Source organism: Saimiri boliviensis, chromosome X (assembly GCF_048565385.1).
Source record: "Saimiri boliviensis isolate mSaiBol1 chromosome X, mSaiBol1.pri, whole genome shotgun sequence".
Taxonomy (NCBI): domain Eukaryota; kingdom Metazoa; phylum Chordata; class Mammalia; order Primates; family Cebidae; genus Saimiri; species Saimiri boliviensis.
This window is the reverse complement of record NC_133470.1, coordinates 85370301-85383255: the sequence shown is the minus strand read 5'-3', so window position 1 is coordinate 85383255 and position 12955 is coordinate 85370301. Positions and strand designations below refer to the sequence as shown.

Below are 12955 nucleotides of genomic sequence, written 5' to 3'. Positions count from 1 at the left end.
TTCATGATGAAGTCAGAAAAGCAACTGCAACAAAGCCAAAAATAGACAAGTAGCATCTAATTAAAGAGCTTCTGCACTGCAAAAGAAACTATGAAAAGAGTAAACAGACAATCTGCAGAGTGGGAGAAAATATTTGGAAACTATGCATCTGACAAAGGTCTAATATCCAGAATCTATAAGGAACTTAAATCAATAAGAAAAAACCCAAAGAATCCCATTAAAAAGCAGGCAAAAGACATGAAAAGACACTTCTCAAAAAAAGACATACAAGTGGCCAACAAACATATGATACAATTCTCAGTATCACTGATAATTAGAGAAATGCAAATCCAAGCCACAGTGAGATACCTTCTCACACCAACCATAATGGGCTATTATTAAAAAGTCAAAAAACAACAGATGTTGGCAAGGCTGTGGAGAAAAAGGGACACTGATACACTGCTGGTGGGAGTGTAAATTAGGTCAGCCACTGTGGAAAGCAGTTTGGAGATTCCTTGAAGAACTTAAAACCAAACTACCCTTTGACCCAGCAACCCCATTACTGGGTATATATCCGAAGAAATAGAAATAGTTCTACTATAAGACACCTGCACGTGTATGTTGTCTACAGTGTCATTCACAATAGCAAAGACACAGAATCAATCTAAATGCCCATCAACTGTAGACTGCGTAAATAAAACATGGTACATATATACCACAGAATACTATGCAGCCATAAAAATGAATGAAATAATGTTCTTTGTAGCAACATGGATGGACTGGATGCTATTATCCTAAGTGAATTGATGCAGGAAGGGAAAACGAAATACCACATGTTCTCACTTATAAATGGGAGGTAAGCATTGAGTACACATGGACATAACAAAGGGGACAATAGACACTGGGACCTACTTGAGGGTGGAGGGTAGAAGGAGGGTGACAAGTGAAAAACTACCTACTGAGTACTGTGCTCATTACCTGCATGACAAAACAATCTGTACACCAAACCACCACGACACACTGTTTACCTATGTAACAAACCTGCACATGTACCCCCTGAACTTAAAGGTTGGAAAGAAAAAACAAAACAAACATACGAAAAAAAAAACAAAAACCCACAATAGCTGAGGAAGCTAGAATCACAGGGTGTTTTGTTCCCTTGTAGAAACTAAAGATAACATCTTAACATATGTCACTGAGTTGCTTTTCAGAAACTTGGAACCCCCCCTCCCCCCATCAAATGGATGCTCTGGCATGCACACCTCAGAAAAGGTAGAGCTGAGGACTGAACTCTGACCACTGCTCTTTGTTTCGAATTTCTTCATGAGGGGCCTGGAGGAGGTTACATCCATGAGCCAGACGTAACATTCTTTTCTGCTGACCCCAAAATTTTAGACAAAGTTTCTCTTCCTTAACCAAATGCAAATCAGAATACCTCTCAATCTATTTACGCCCTGTAAGTCCTCACTTCAAGATATCCCCCTCACTTAAAGATATCCCATCCTTTAGGCCAAAACCAATGTGTAACTACCGTGTATTAATCTATGAATTGGCCTGTAACTTCTGCTTTCGTGAAATTTGCTCCTGCCTTTGAAAGCCCTTACCTGCAAGCCACTGGGGAGGCCTGGATTTGAGCATTAGCTGCCTGATCATCTTTGCTTAGTGCCCTGCAAATAAACACCTTCATTTCTACCACTGCAAACCTTGGTTTGGATATCTTGTCTTACTGTGCCAAGCGAGTGGACCCCAATTCAGTTTGATAACAAAAATATAAACTTTTAAATAAATTTTATGGAAACCTGTACATCCACATGCATAAAAAAAGAGAAATTATACCCTACCCTTACACCATACACAATAATTAATTGAAAATGGATTACTTAAATATAAGCCCTGATACCACAAAATTCCTTAAGTAAAACACAAGCAGAAAGCTCCTTGACATTGGTCTTGACAATTGTAGTTTGAATATGACACCAAAAGCTCAGGCAACAAAAGCAAAAATAAATCAGTGTGACTACATCGAAATTAAAAGCTTCTACACAGCAAAGGAAACAACAAAATGAAAAGGCAGACTACAGAATTGGAGAAAATATTTGTAAGCCATATATCAGATGAGGAGTTACTATCTAAAACATACAAGCAGCTCATATAACTCAAGAGCAAAACCCAAATAATCTAATTATAAAATACACAAAGGACCCAATAGACATTTTTTCCATAGAAGACATATAAATGGCCAAGAGGCACATGAAAGGGTGCTCAGCATCACTATCTTCAGGGAAATGCCAATCAAAAACACTGTGAGGTATCACCTTACATCTGTTAGGATAGCTATTATCAAAAAGTCAAAAGACCATACGTGTTGGTAAGGACGTGGAGAAAAGGAAACTCCTGTACACTGCTGATGGGAATGTAGATTGGTGTAGCCATTATGAAATAAGTATGGAGGTTCCTCAGAAAATTAGAAATATAATGGCCATATGACCCAGCAATTCAACTTCTGGGTATATATCCAGAGGGATTTATTTTTATGTATTAGTTAATGGTGCAGCATCTCCGATGGCAGGCTGACTACTCTTGTCTTCATCAGGATATCCACACCAACTTCTCAAACTCTTTGTCTCCTTTCCTGACTGGGGAAACTGAGATTCATGGTGGTGAGTCACAAGCTCTTACGTATCAGTGACCAGACACTTGTCCCTTGTAACATGGTACTAAAGAGTTTTATTCTGGCAAATCTTTTCTTTGCACCTTCCATGAGGCATCTTCTGTTATTCCTAGGCTTCCCTAACCTGGGCATTTTGTGGGAATTTCATCAGCTACCTGATACCTGGAAACTGTGCAAGGGGATTCCCTCCACTCTTCAACCCAGAGATTCAGAGGGGTTCCCTTGGCTCTCTGAACCCACAGATCCAATGAGACAGTTCCCTTGGCTCTCTGAACCTGGAAATCAAGAAGGGTGGTGGTGGGTCCCTTGGCTCTTAGAACTCAGAAATTGGGGAGGGGATCCTTAGGCTTCTGAACTCAAGGACTGTGTGGGGTGTTCTCTTCATTCTCAGACCCAGGGAGTGTGAAAAATTAAGTAAGGGGGACTACTTTCCAGTTATTTACAAGTTTTTCTTCTCTTTTGTTTAACTGTTTGTTAATTCCACTGGTAATTCGTACTGTGTCAGGCGCTTTTCGTGTTTTCTTCCCCACTGTTTACGTGCTTAGCCATAAAGGCACTGACTCAGTTCACTAGCTCCATAAATGGCAAAATTTTACAGCCAATTTGGAACTCCACTGGTCTCTTTGAGAATTTGGGGTCTCCCCAGACCAGCCCATTTAAGATTTCCCACTTCCTGTCACCGTCCCACTCCCTCTTCCCTCCTCCCTCCTTTTCACCACTTTGATCCTTCCCTTCAGCTGCCTGAATTTTTTCATCTGTCCCCTTCAACACCTCTACCTGCTGCATCCCTCTGTCCACCCTTCATCAGTCCTTTCAACTGCCTATAGTCACTAGAGCTTCAGGTCCCCTTCCACCACTGAGGGCTCTCTAGGGGCTCAGGGACCTCAAAATTAACCATTCAAGGATGAAAAAGCTCATTGGGACCACCAGGGATATTATATCTACTCACATGGGTTTTTAAGACACCCAGACATCCACTTGGTGTCTCTTTGGTCCCTCACCCAAAATTTAGTCTATAGATTCTATTGGATTATACGTTGGAGCAAAAGAAAATCTTACAAATCTCTTCTACAGATATTAGTGAGATGCTTCGACCTTCCTACTGAGCAGGCAACCCCGACTTGTCCCATCTACCAAAAACACAATCTTCATCAAAATTTAAAGGTGTGTCAAAGATGAAAGCCAATTAAACAAACTTAAACAGCGAGTTTTGTATTTTTGTGTTTATGCCTGATTCCTGGCTGAAAATTTAGAATTAAAGCCATAAGATCTGTATTTGCATCTGTCTCTATGTTTATGTGTACATGTATGTATGTATATGTGTATGTTATACATATGTGATATTTTCCTGACTATAGATGGTATTACCAAATTAACTTATAAATCCTTTAAAGGAGCTCCATTCTAGGTATCCTACAGATAAGTAAGCACTTACATAAATTAAACTAAAACTCTCAAGAATTTAGAAATTAACCCAAATGTTTTATAAACTCAACATCACATCATTTAGTAAATCTTTGGTAAAAGGGGAAGAGTTCATTTAAGGCCAGACCCAGTGGCTCATGCATGTAATCCTAGCACTTTGAGAGGTCAAAACAGGAGGGTTATTTGAAGCCAGGAGTTTGAGACCAGCCTTGGCAATATAGCGATACCCTGTTTCTACCAAAAATTAAAAAATCAGCCAGAAAGGGTGTTATGCACCTGTAGTCCTAGCTGCTCAAAAGGCTGAGGTGGGAAGATTGCTGGAGCCCAACCTGGATGACAGAGAAAAACCCTGTGTCTAAATAGATATAGACATAGGTGTAAATAGATAGCTGCTTTAATAAAAACAGCTATGTCTCTGAGTTAACAGCATTAGGCATAATACAAACATACATATTTATCTTACCTGGGTATGTTCTTCTTAAGCTTATATAGGCTTCCTAGTCAAAAGGTTAATATTATGCCTATTAGATATTTAAGATTGTGCAAAATATAAATTTGAGTTTCATTGAGTCATTATTCTGATAATAACTTTTATTTCAACAATAATTATGTTCTATAATATGGTTAAAAACAGTTTCCAATTTTTAGGGGATAACTCATAACTTGATGCTATGCTAAATTAATAGATATTCATTAAATAGCTAAATTATGTCTAAGTTAAAATACTGAAACATTATTACTATGCATAAATTTATATTTATATTATTTTTCCTTCTTGTTTTTACATGTTACAGAGAGGCTAAATATATTTGGGGCTGGGTGTGGTGGCTCATGCTTGTAATCCCAGCACTTTGGGAGGCTGAGACAGGAAGATTGCTTAAGGCCAGGAGTTTGATATCAGCCTAGGAAACATAGAGAGACATCATTTCTACCAAAAAAAAAAAAAAAAAAAAAAAAAAAGGGGAGTGGAAATAGCCGGGCCTGGTGACTTGGCCTATGTTCTCAGCCACTCAGTTGGCTGAGGCAGGATGATGAGTTGAGCCCAAGAGGTCAAGGCTGCAGTGAGTTGTGACTGTATCACTGTACTCCAGCCTGGGCGACAGAGTGAAAACCTGTCCCACCCCCCAAAAAGAAGAAAAAGAAAAGAAAAGAAAAAGAAGAAAGAGTCTATGGTACTGGTATCAATGAAATAGAATTTAGAGTCTATAAATAAAACCGTATATATAAGGTCAAGCAATTTTTTCTACAAGGACACTAAAACCATTCTATGGGGAAAAATAATCTTGTCACCAAATGTTGCTAAGACAATTGTATTTCCGCTTGTAAAATCATTAATTCAGATCCCCACTTCACATCTTATATAAACTCAAAATGAACTAAACACCTAAATCCAAGGGCTAAAGGTACAGCTCTCTTAGAAGAAAACATAGATGTTGATCTTCATGATCTTGGATTAGGCAATGGTTTCTTAGATATGACACCAGAAGCACAAGCAACCAAAAGAAAGAATAGATAAATTGAACTAAAAAAAAAAAAAAAAAAAAAAAAAAACCCTTTTGTGCATCCAAGGACACTATCAAGAAACGGGAAGAAAGGGTTGCAGGTCTTCTGTCCTCCAGGCGAGCTCAGTGCATATGCTGATGGAAGCAGCCAGTGGGGAATGATGACTGACACCCTTTTGACTGCTTTGGGCTTTCAGGAATGGCTCTGCCTTGCTCAGCCTGAGCTGAGCCGTGCTTTGACCACAGGTCTCAGTGGGTGCAACATCAGTAGTCAAATGAGTCATAGTCCCCCCACTTCCCATAGAGGGAGGGCCATGAAGTATTTCATCCTGGGGGCTGGTATAGTGAAGTTTCAGTTCTTAGGAGCTTGTATGTAGTATTTTCCACGTGCAAACTATGGAGCCATACCACTATACTGAGTTCCTTCCACCTACCGCTGTTATATCATTATCCACTGTGTCCCTTATTTCTGTCAGCTGCTTTTGTTACTTTTCCCCAGGTGCCACCACGTAAGCTGTGATAGCACTGCAGATAGAACAGAAAATGTTTCTTGAGCATAAATATGTCCAGTCCTGTTGGTCTATCATCATGTGGTATCTCCAGGATTGTGGACAACTAGGGTAATAAATATAGATACAAAATTCCTCTGTGTTTTAGGATAAATTTTGTTACTGAACACTCAATTGCATATACACCTTGTCCAGTGAACCAAAATTAGGTCCTCAGGCCTAACTATACAATATCCCATTGTTCTGGCGTTCTGTATCATAACTTAGATTTTTGTTGTTAATAGCACAGTTGGGATGAGGTGAAGAAAGGAGGACTTTTTACTACTCAAATAGGTGATAACCAAATATACATCTCAGAAAAATGTCCCGTGAACCAGGTCTATACATCTTTCCCATTGACAAACCTGGCACTTAACTGTGTCTACTTGTTATTTGTAAAGTCAGGGAGCAAAAGTAAGCCACCCATACAAACATCCCTAGTTTTACAGACATGGAACTTAGGGTAATTACAAATCCACTAGGGTCACTTTCCCTCTCATGTCAAAATTTCAAATGCACCGATTACCCCTACTACCTTAGGTAGTTTCCAGGGTTAAAAGAGATCACTTAAAATGTCTCAGAAACAAGAACTCCACCTCTTTGTGGGTCTGGAGTAGACTTGTTCTGGTTAGGATGTAGCTCGTGACAGACCATTAATATCACTGTAACAACTATAAAAAAATCAGATGGTCAGAAACCTCATATATATTGAGACAGTGTCTCACTCTGTCACCTAACCTGGAGTGAAGTGATACAATCTCAGCTCACTGCAACCTCCGCCTCCCTGGCTCAAAGGATCTTCCCACCTCAGCCTCCTGAGTAGTGGGACTACAGGTGCACGCCACCACGCTTGGATAGTTTTTGGGTTTTTTGTAGTGACGGTTTTTGCCATGCTGCCCAGGGAAACTATAGTACCTAACCAAGGAAAGAGTGTACTCTAATCCCTATGGTTCTTTTAAGCACAATGCCTGGCATACAACTTTAAAAAAATCCAGAATATGCAAAGTAACAGGAAAATGTGACCCATGATCAACAGTAATCAGCATCTCATCACTACTTTTCATGTTCTATTTTTCAAAGCAAGTCTTTAGGCCAGCCTAGATTCCAGAGGTAGAGAAACTGACTCTACCTTGTGATGGAAGGAGTTTTGAAATCATATTATAATTGGTGTTGATACAGGGAACGGTGGAGAACCAGGGACATTAAAAAATCAATCTACTACAAGAGTTCATGGGCAAGTCCCTCACCTACACTTTTCAAGGAAGATTAGATGTGGTCTGCTTCTGCCCCTCCTGCTCTTACTGTTCACGTTGGTGGCCAGTGCAGCAGTACTCAAGGATGCACTATGGTCCACTCTCAGGAAATTCCCAAGGCTGCTGGCCAGAAGAACATCCAGTCCTAGACATGGCAAAGACTGGCTGAGCTCCCCAAATGCCTCTCCTGACCAAAGCCTGCAGGAACACAACGTCATACTGTCACATTGGCCAATCCTTGTGTTCCTCTGGAAAACGGTTCCAGTGTTCCCACCCATATCCTGCTTTCTCAGAGCTCAGACCTGCGATTACTGGGCTGGCTGCAACAACCTCTCTCCAATACCCGCACCATTGCTGGCCACACCACCCCTTTTCATTCCTGTGCCCTTGTGGTCATGTACTGAAGGCTTACTGTATGTCTAATGGAAGGTAAAGCTCCCCTGCAAGAAAAATGTTCTTGTTCATTTACAGATGAGAAACAGAGATGTTCACTGGTTTGTGCAAAGCCACCCAGCTGCAAGGTGAAGCGGTTTTTGTCTGCTTCCGAAAGCCATTCACACCCTTTCCAATGAAATGGCTTTCTAGGTAGTGAAGGCTGACTTTGTAACCTCAGAGCTATGATGCGGCTCCTGAGTCAGGAGCCTCATCCTGTCGGCGAGGTTCCTGGAATGAGGAGTAGGCCTGTAAGTGCAGGGATTTGGGGGACCTAGTCTGGAGTCCTGGCACCTGGCTGTCCACTAACTCCCAGCTTCCAGACCCTGCCCCTAAGCATGAGCTTTCTCTCTGCCAGTTTCCAATTGCCTTTCTCTCTCCACACCTCCACACTTCCACTAGGCCATTTTAATGGCAGAAGGTCAATGGTTAGGCCTGTTGCTTGTGGAGGCTCAAAGCCTTGGCACATCAAGCTTTTACCATGCAGGTTCCATTCCCAGGGCAACACGATGCCTCCTCCTGGCTAGCTATTTGCCTCCCACAGAGACTCTGAGGTTTTTCTCTGTCATCTATTTGAGGCTTCTGGGAGAAGTTGGAAGCCCATGTGTCCTTAGCACAGCCGGCCTGAGATATCCCTGTGCAGTGCAGCCCTGGCTGCGCTGCTGAGGTGCGATCTTCCACCCTCCTGTTCCAGGGTCTCGAGGCAGTCTCCGAAGTGGACTCAGGAGCCTGAAGGCGGCATTTCTTTGCGGGTGGTTGCAGTGTCCACAGACAGTGAGCAGGCACCACTGGAACTCCAGAGTGGCAAAGGGCACCATGGGCAAGAGCCAGATTGCTGTCATTACAGGCAGTAAGCGCGAGAGGGGGGTCCTGGTCTGGAGCCCGAGGAGAGGGGAGGAGGGCCTCCTTGCTGCAGGAGTCTGGGTGGGGTGAGCTCCTGGCTGCAGGGAGGCTCTGGATGCAGAAGGGAACAATGGGAGAGAGAGGGGCTCCGGCTGTGGGGGAAGGGGACTGTCGGTGTGGGAGGTTTGGGAGGCGGTTGCCAGGTTGCAGGGAGGATGAGATTAGGGAGGGGGCTCCTGGTCAAGTGCTGGGAAAAAGAGGAAGGGGGCACATCTACCTGCGGGGTTGCAGATGACTGTTGGAGGGGCTCCAGCTGTAAGTTCCGCGATCAGGAGCTGTTCACCAAGGTGAACGAGGTGCTTCCTGCTGTGGAGGTGAGGGGTGAGTGAAGGGCTCTGAGCCGCAGCAGTGGGGTGGGGGAGCATGGGCTGTGACATTGGGCAGGGGAGACGCTTCAGGCCCTGCATTGGGAAGTGGCTGGTGTCTGGCTGTGTGGTGGGGGTGGGCTGACTGGCAGCAACATCCCTCTCTCCCCTTTGCACTCACAGGCTGCGTCAGAGGCTGCAGCAGTCATCACAGACTCCTGTCTGATCAAGCTCCCTCCTTCAAGTCCTCTGTGATGGCTCTGGCGATGCTTTGGGACTGGTGCAGGTGGATGGGTGTGAAGGCGTAGCGCTCCCTGTTCATCCTGGGTATCCCTGATGACTGCAAGGAACGTGAGTTCCAGGAGGCCGGGTGGGCTGCCCTGTTGCCCCTGGGCAGGCAGCCAGTACTTGGTAAGATCTTCAGAAAGGAGCTCCGGGCCAGGGCAGCCTTGGTGAATTTCGCTGAGAGTTTAAACCGAAGCTTGATTCTCCGCCAAATACCAGGCAAAAGGGGACCCTGGAGCGTAATCTCCCTGTCCCAGGCTCCTGATGCTGAGTTTCAGGATATGGCCAGTTTCCCTGCATGGCCCCAGGGACAAGCAATGGCCAGAGGTGCAGGTGAGGCAGGAGATGAAGATGAGGCAGGAGGCGCAGGTGAGGCAGGAGAGCCAGGTGAGGCAGGAGAGGCAGGAGATGAAGAAGAGGCAGGAGGTGCAGGTGAGGCAGGAAGCACAGGTGAGGGAGGAGGCGCAGGTGACACAGGAGCTGCGGGTGAGGCAGGAGGGACAAATATGGCAAGAGCCTGGGTCCAGCCCTGGGGCTGCGCCCTGCAGGCCGTGCAGGAAAACAGGGCCTCCCAGGAACTGAGACCCTTTTCCGGGAGGGAGCAGCCAGGCTGTGTGGAAGAGTCCCTTGAGAGCTGGCTGGAGCACGCCAAAGACATGCTGCAGCTGTGGTACCACGAGTCGGAAAGGGACAGGAGGAGGTGGCTGCTGCAGAGCTTGGGTGGCCCAGCCCTGGATGTCGTGAGCGGCCTCCTGGGGGAAGATCCCAACTTGTCTGCGGGGGACTGCCTGGCGGCGCTGGGGCAGGTGTTTAGGAACAGGGACACTCGAATAACTTCTTGGCTGAAGTTCCTGACCTGCACGCAGGGGCCCCAGGAGGGGCTGTTTGCTTTCGTGGTGCGCCTGGAAGGCCTGCTGCAGAGGGCGGTGGAGAAGGGGGCCGTCCACCCAGCCATGGCCAACCGCTTTCGACTGTGGCAGGTGCTGTCTCAGACCCACCCCAGTGAGGCTCCCCAGGATACCCTGAGGGGGATGCAGCTGGATAGGAGGCCGCCCGGCTTCCTTCGGCTGCTTCGGCTCATCAGGGAGATGGAGATGTGGGCGGCCTCCCCAGCGAGGAGCCAGCACGGTGCAGCCTGGCCAGATGCCCCAGCGGAGAGTGAAGAACCATCTGCTGCCCAGATGGCCCCTGCCCGAGGAGATGTCGCCCAGGCCTCCCCAGCCCAGGGGGATGCCAGCAAGGCTGGTCCCGGAACAGAAGATGCTGCTCAGGCCGATTCTGCCACCAAAGACGCCGCCAGGGGTGCCTCTGCCACTGAGGAAGATGAAAATGCCCCTGCAGGCCTTAAAGGCCTAGGGCTTACAGGCCCCTCCGAGGCCCCTGTGGTCCCTCTCCAGCCCAGATGGCCAGTGCAGCCGACATGGCCCGAGGAGATCTTAGCTGTGAGCCAGAGGGTCTTGTCCAGGCAGGAGGCCAGGAGGCTGAGGAGCCCTCCCCGGAGGGTTTAAGTCCATCCTGGAGGAGTTGGAAAATTAGGATGGGGTGGGGGGGAGGCGGGCCAGCCCAAATCCTCCCCTGGCAAATACACTCCGAGGGCCACGGGGCCTCCTCTGTTCTAGGGCAGCAGTGCCCTAGAGGCAAGGGGGGAGGCCAGGTCAGGGCCGGTCCCTCATCCCACATTGGGATGGGGCCCCCACCTCCCTCCACGGAGCCCTGGCTACCACCACCACTGCTTCCCGGTGACTCAGATGACCATGTTTGGTACTAAATGGGATGGGGGAAGGCGCCCCTCCAGTGCACCCAGTGCGGCACCCAGCCCCAGCCCCAAACCTTGCCGCCTCCAGGGGGGCCGGCCTAGAGGGATCCCTGAGCGGCCAGCCATGGCCTGGGTAGGGGCACTTGAAGGTGTCTGTCCCCCACCCGTTGTCCTGGGATGGGAGATGACGGGGGTAAGAGGCCCTCTCAAGGGTGCCAGCTGCCTGGGTCTCCCAAGAGGGGTTCGCCCACTCACCATTCCCAGGGCAGGCTGCCCCCTGTTCCAGGAACCCCACCCTCACCTGTGTAGGCCCCATAGTGACAACTGCTAGCCGTCATTCCTGCAAAAAGTTGAGTGCTGTGCGCCCACCTGGGCGGCCTCCTCTGGGCCTGAGACACGTGCAGTGACCTTCCTTCTAGCCACGCTCTACTCGCTGCTGTCTGTCCCTCGTTGTGAGCCGCACCTCTGCTTTCCTGGTGTAGACCTAGGCCAGGGGCTGCTTGTTCTCATGGAGTTGCGTGTGTTCTTCTCTGAGCAGCTCCTCCCTGGAGGCCCCCAGCACAGTCCTGAGAGATGGTGGGAAGGAGGGGCCCGGACATGGCAAACGCTCACTTCGTGACCATGATGGTGACCGTGACTGTGGCAGGAAGAACTGGACCACTGACGGAGAGGGGCTGCCCTGCCTGAGGCTCCCCAGGGATCTTTGTGCTTTGGTGTTCCACCCCTGTTGTTACTTGTGACTCAGTTTCCTTGACCTGGTGGTGTGTTCTCTGCTGTGTTTCCCAGTGTCCTGTGACTGTCCTGTGAAAGCCACAAGGCAGGGCCCTGCCCCAGCAGATGGGCTCGGGAGGGGGCTTCCTGAAGCCAGTGGACACTGCCAGAGTCCACCGTCCTGGCAAGAGGTGGATCTGGGGCCCTTGGGAAGGACGGAGGTGGTCACAGCGGCTGAAGCAGGAGTGGGGGAAGATAAGGCACCTTGCCAGGAACCCCAGGAGGAGAGGCCAGGGACCTGTGGCCTGTGGTGGCTGTTTGCAGTTTCTCTCTGTGTTGTGGCTCCCTTCTCTGCAATGGTTTTGGTGTGTGTTTCTCTTCAGTATATCACATTCAGTGTTCCAGCCGGTCTCGCCTTTGCTGTGGGAAACTGGGGGGAAAGGTCTCTTTGGGATAAAATGGGAGCTGGGGAAAACAGTGGCCTGGAATTCTGACCCTATTGTGGTCACTGGGATATGGTCAGGGCATAGTCTGCCAGGGACTGTAAAGAACGACCTATCTGCAATGGTGGTTCCGACTCAGAGTCAGTGGCTTATGGGGTTGAGGAAAGAAACCAACCTGAACATGCTGGATGATGCCAGTGGACAGAACACTGCTGTGTGCGGGCAGTGTGTGGCTGGCTCCCCAGGACATGCATGGAGGCTCCCAGAACGAAGTGCATAAGACATGGGAGAGCAGGCAGGGACAGCACGCAGGGTTGGAGGCCTGGGTGGAAGCTCCAGCGTAGACATCTTTTTAATAGTTCCTCAGTTTCTCATGTTTATCCCGTGTGTGGACTACAGTGCCAGAGCTTTCACCACCTCTTTGGGAAGACAGAAGAGCTGGATAAGGAAAAGGGGTGGGGCAGAGCAGCACCCCTCACCTTCTCCAGGGTCTGGGGAGTGGGAGCGGGACGTTTCGCGTATCCGAATGTGCAACCGCTACCAGCCTGTGCGACGCGTGCCCTCCTGTGCACCTTGTTGAGCGGGCCACCGTGATGAGTGCGCCTGGGCACGCCGCCATTTCCTGCAGCCACAACCGCAGGGTCGTTGTTTCCTGTTGTCTTTTTATTCTTTTTAGAAACGCTCTCGCTCTGTTGCCCAGGGTGGAGTGTGGTGGCGCTGTCATATCTCCCTGCAACCTAGA

The 12955-nt window shown here is 48.0% G+C and overlaps 1 pseudogene; it reads left to right on the top strand.

Moving 5' to 3' along the window:
• Positions 1-9284: 9284 nt before the first annotated feature.
• Positions 9285-10922, top strand: LOC101035763 (paraneoplastic antigen Ma6F-like; annotated as a pseudogene).
• Positions 10923-12955: the final 2033 nt, after the last annotated feature.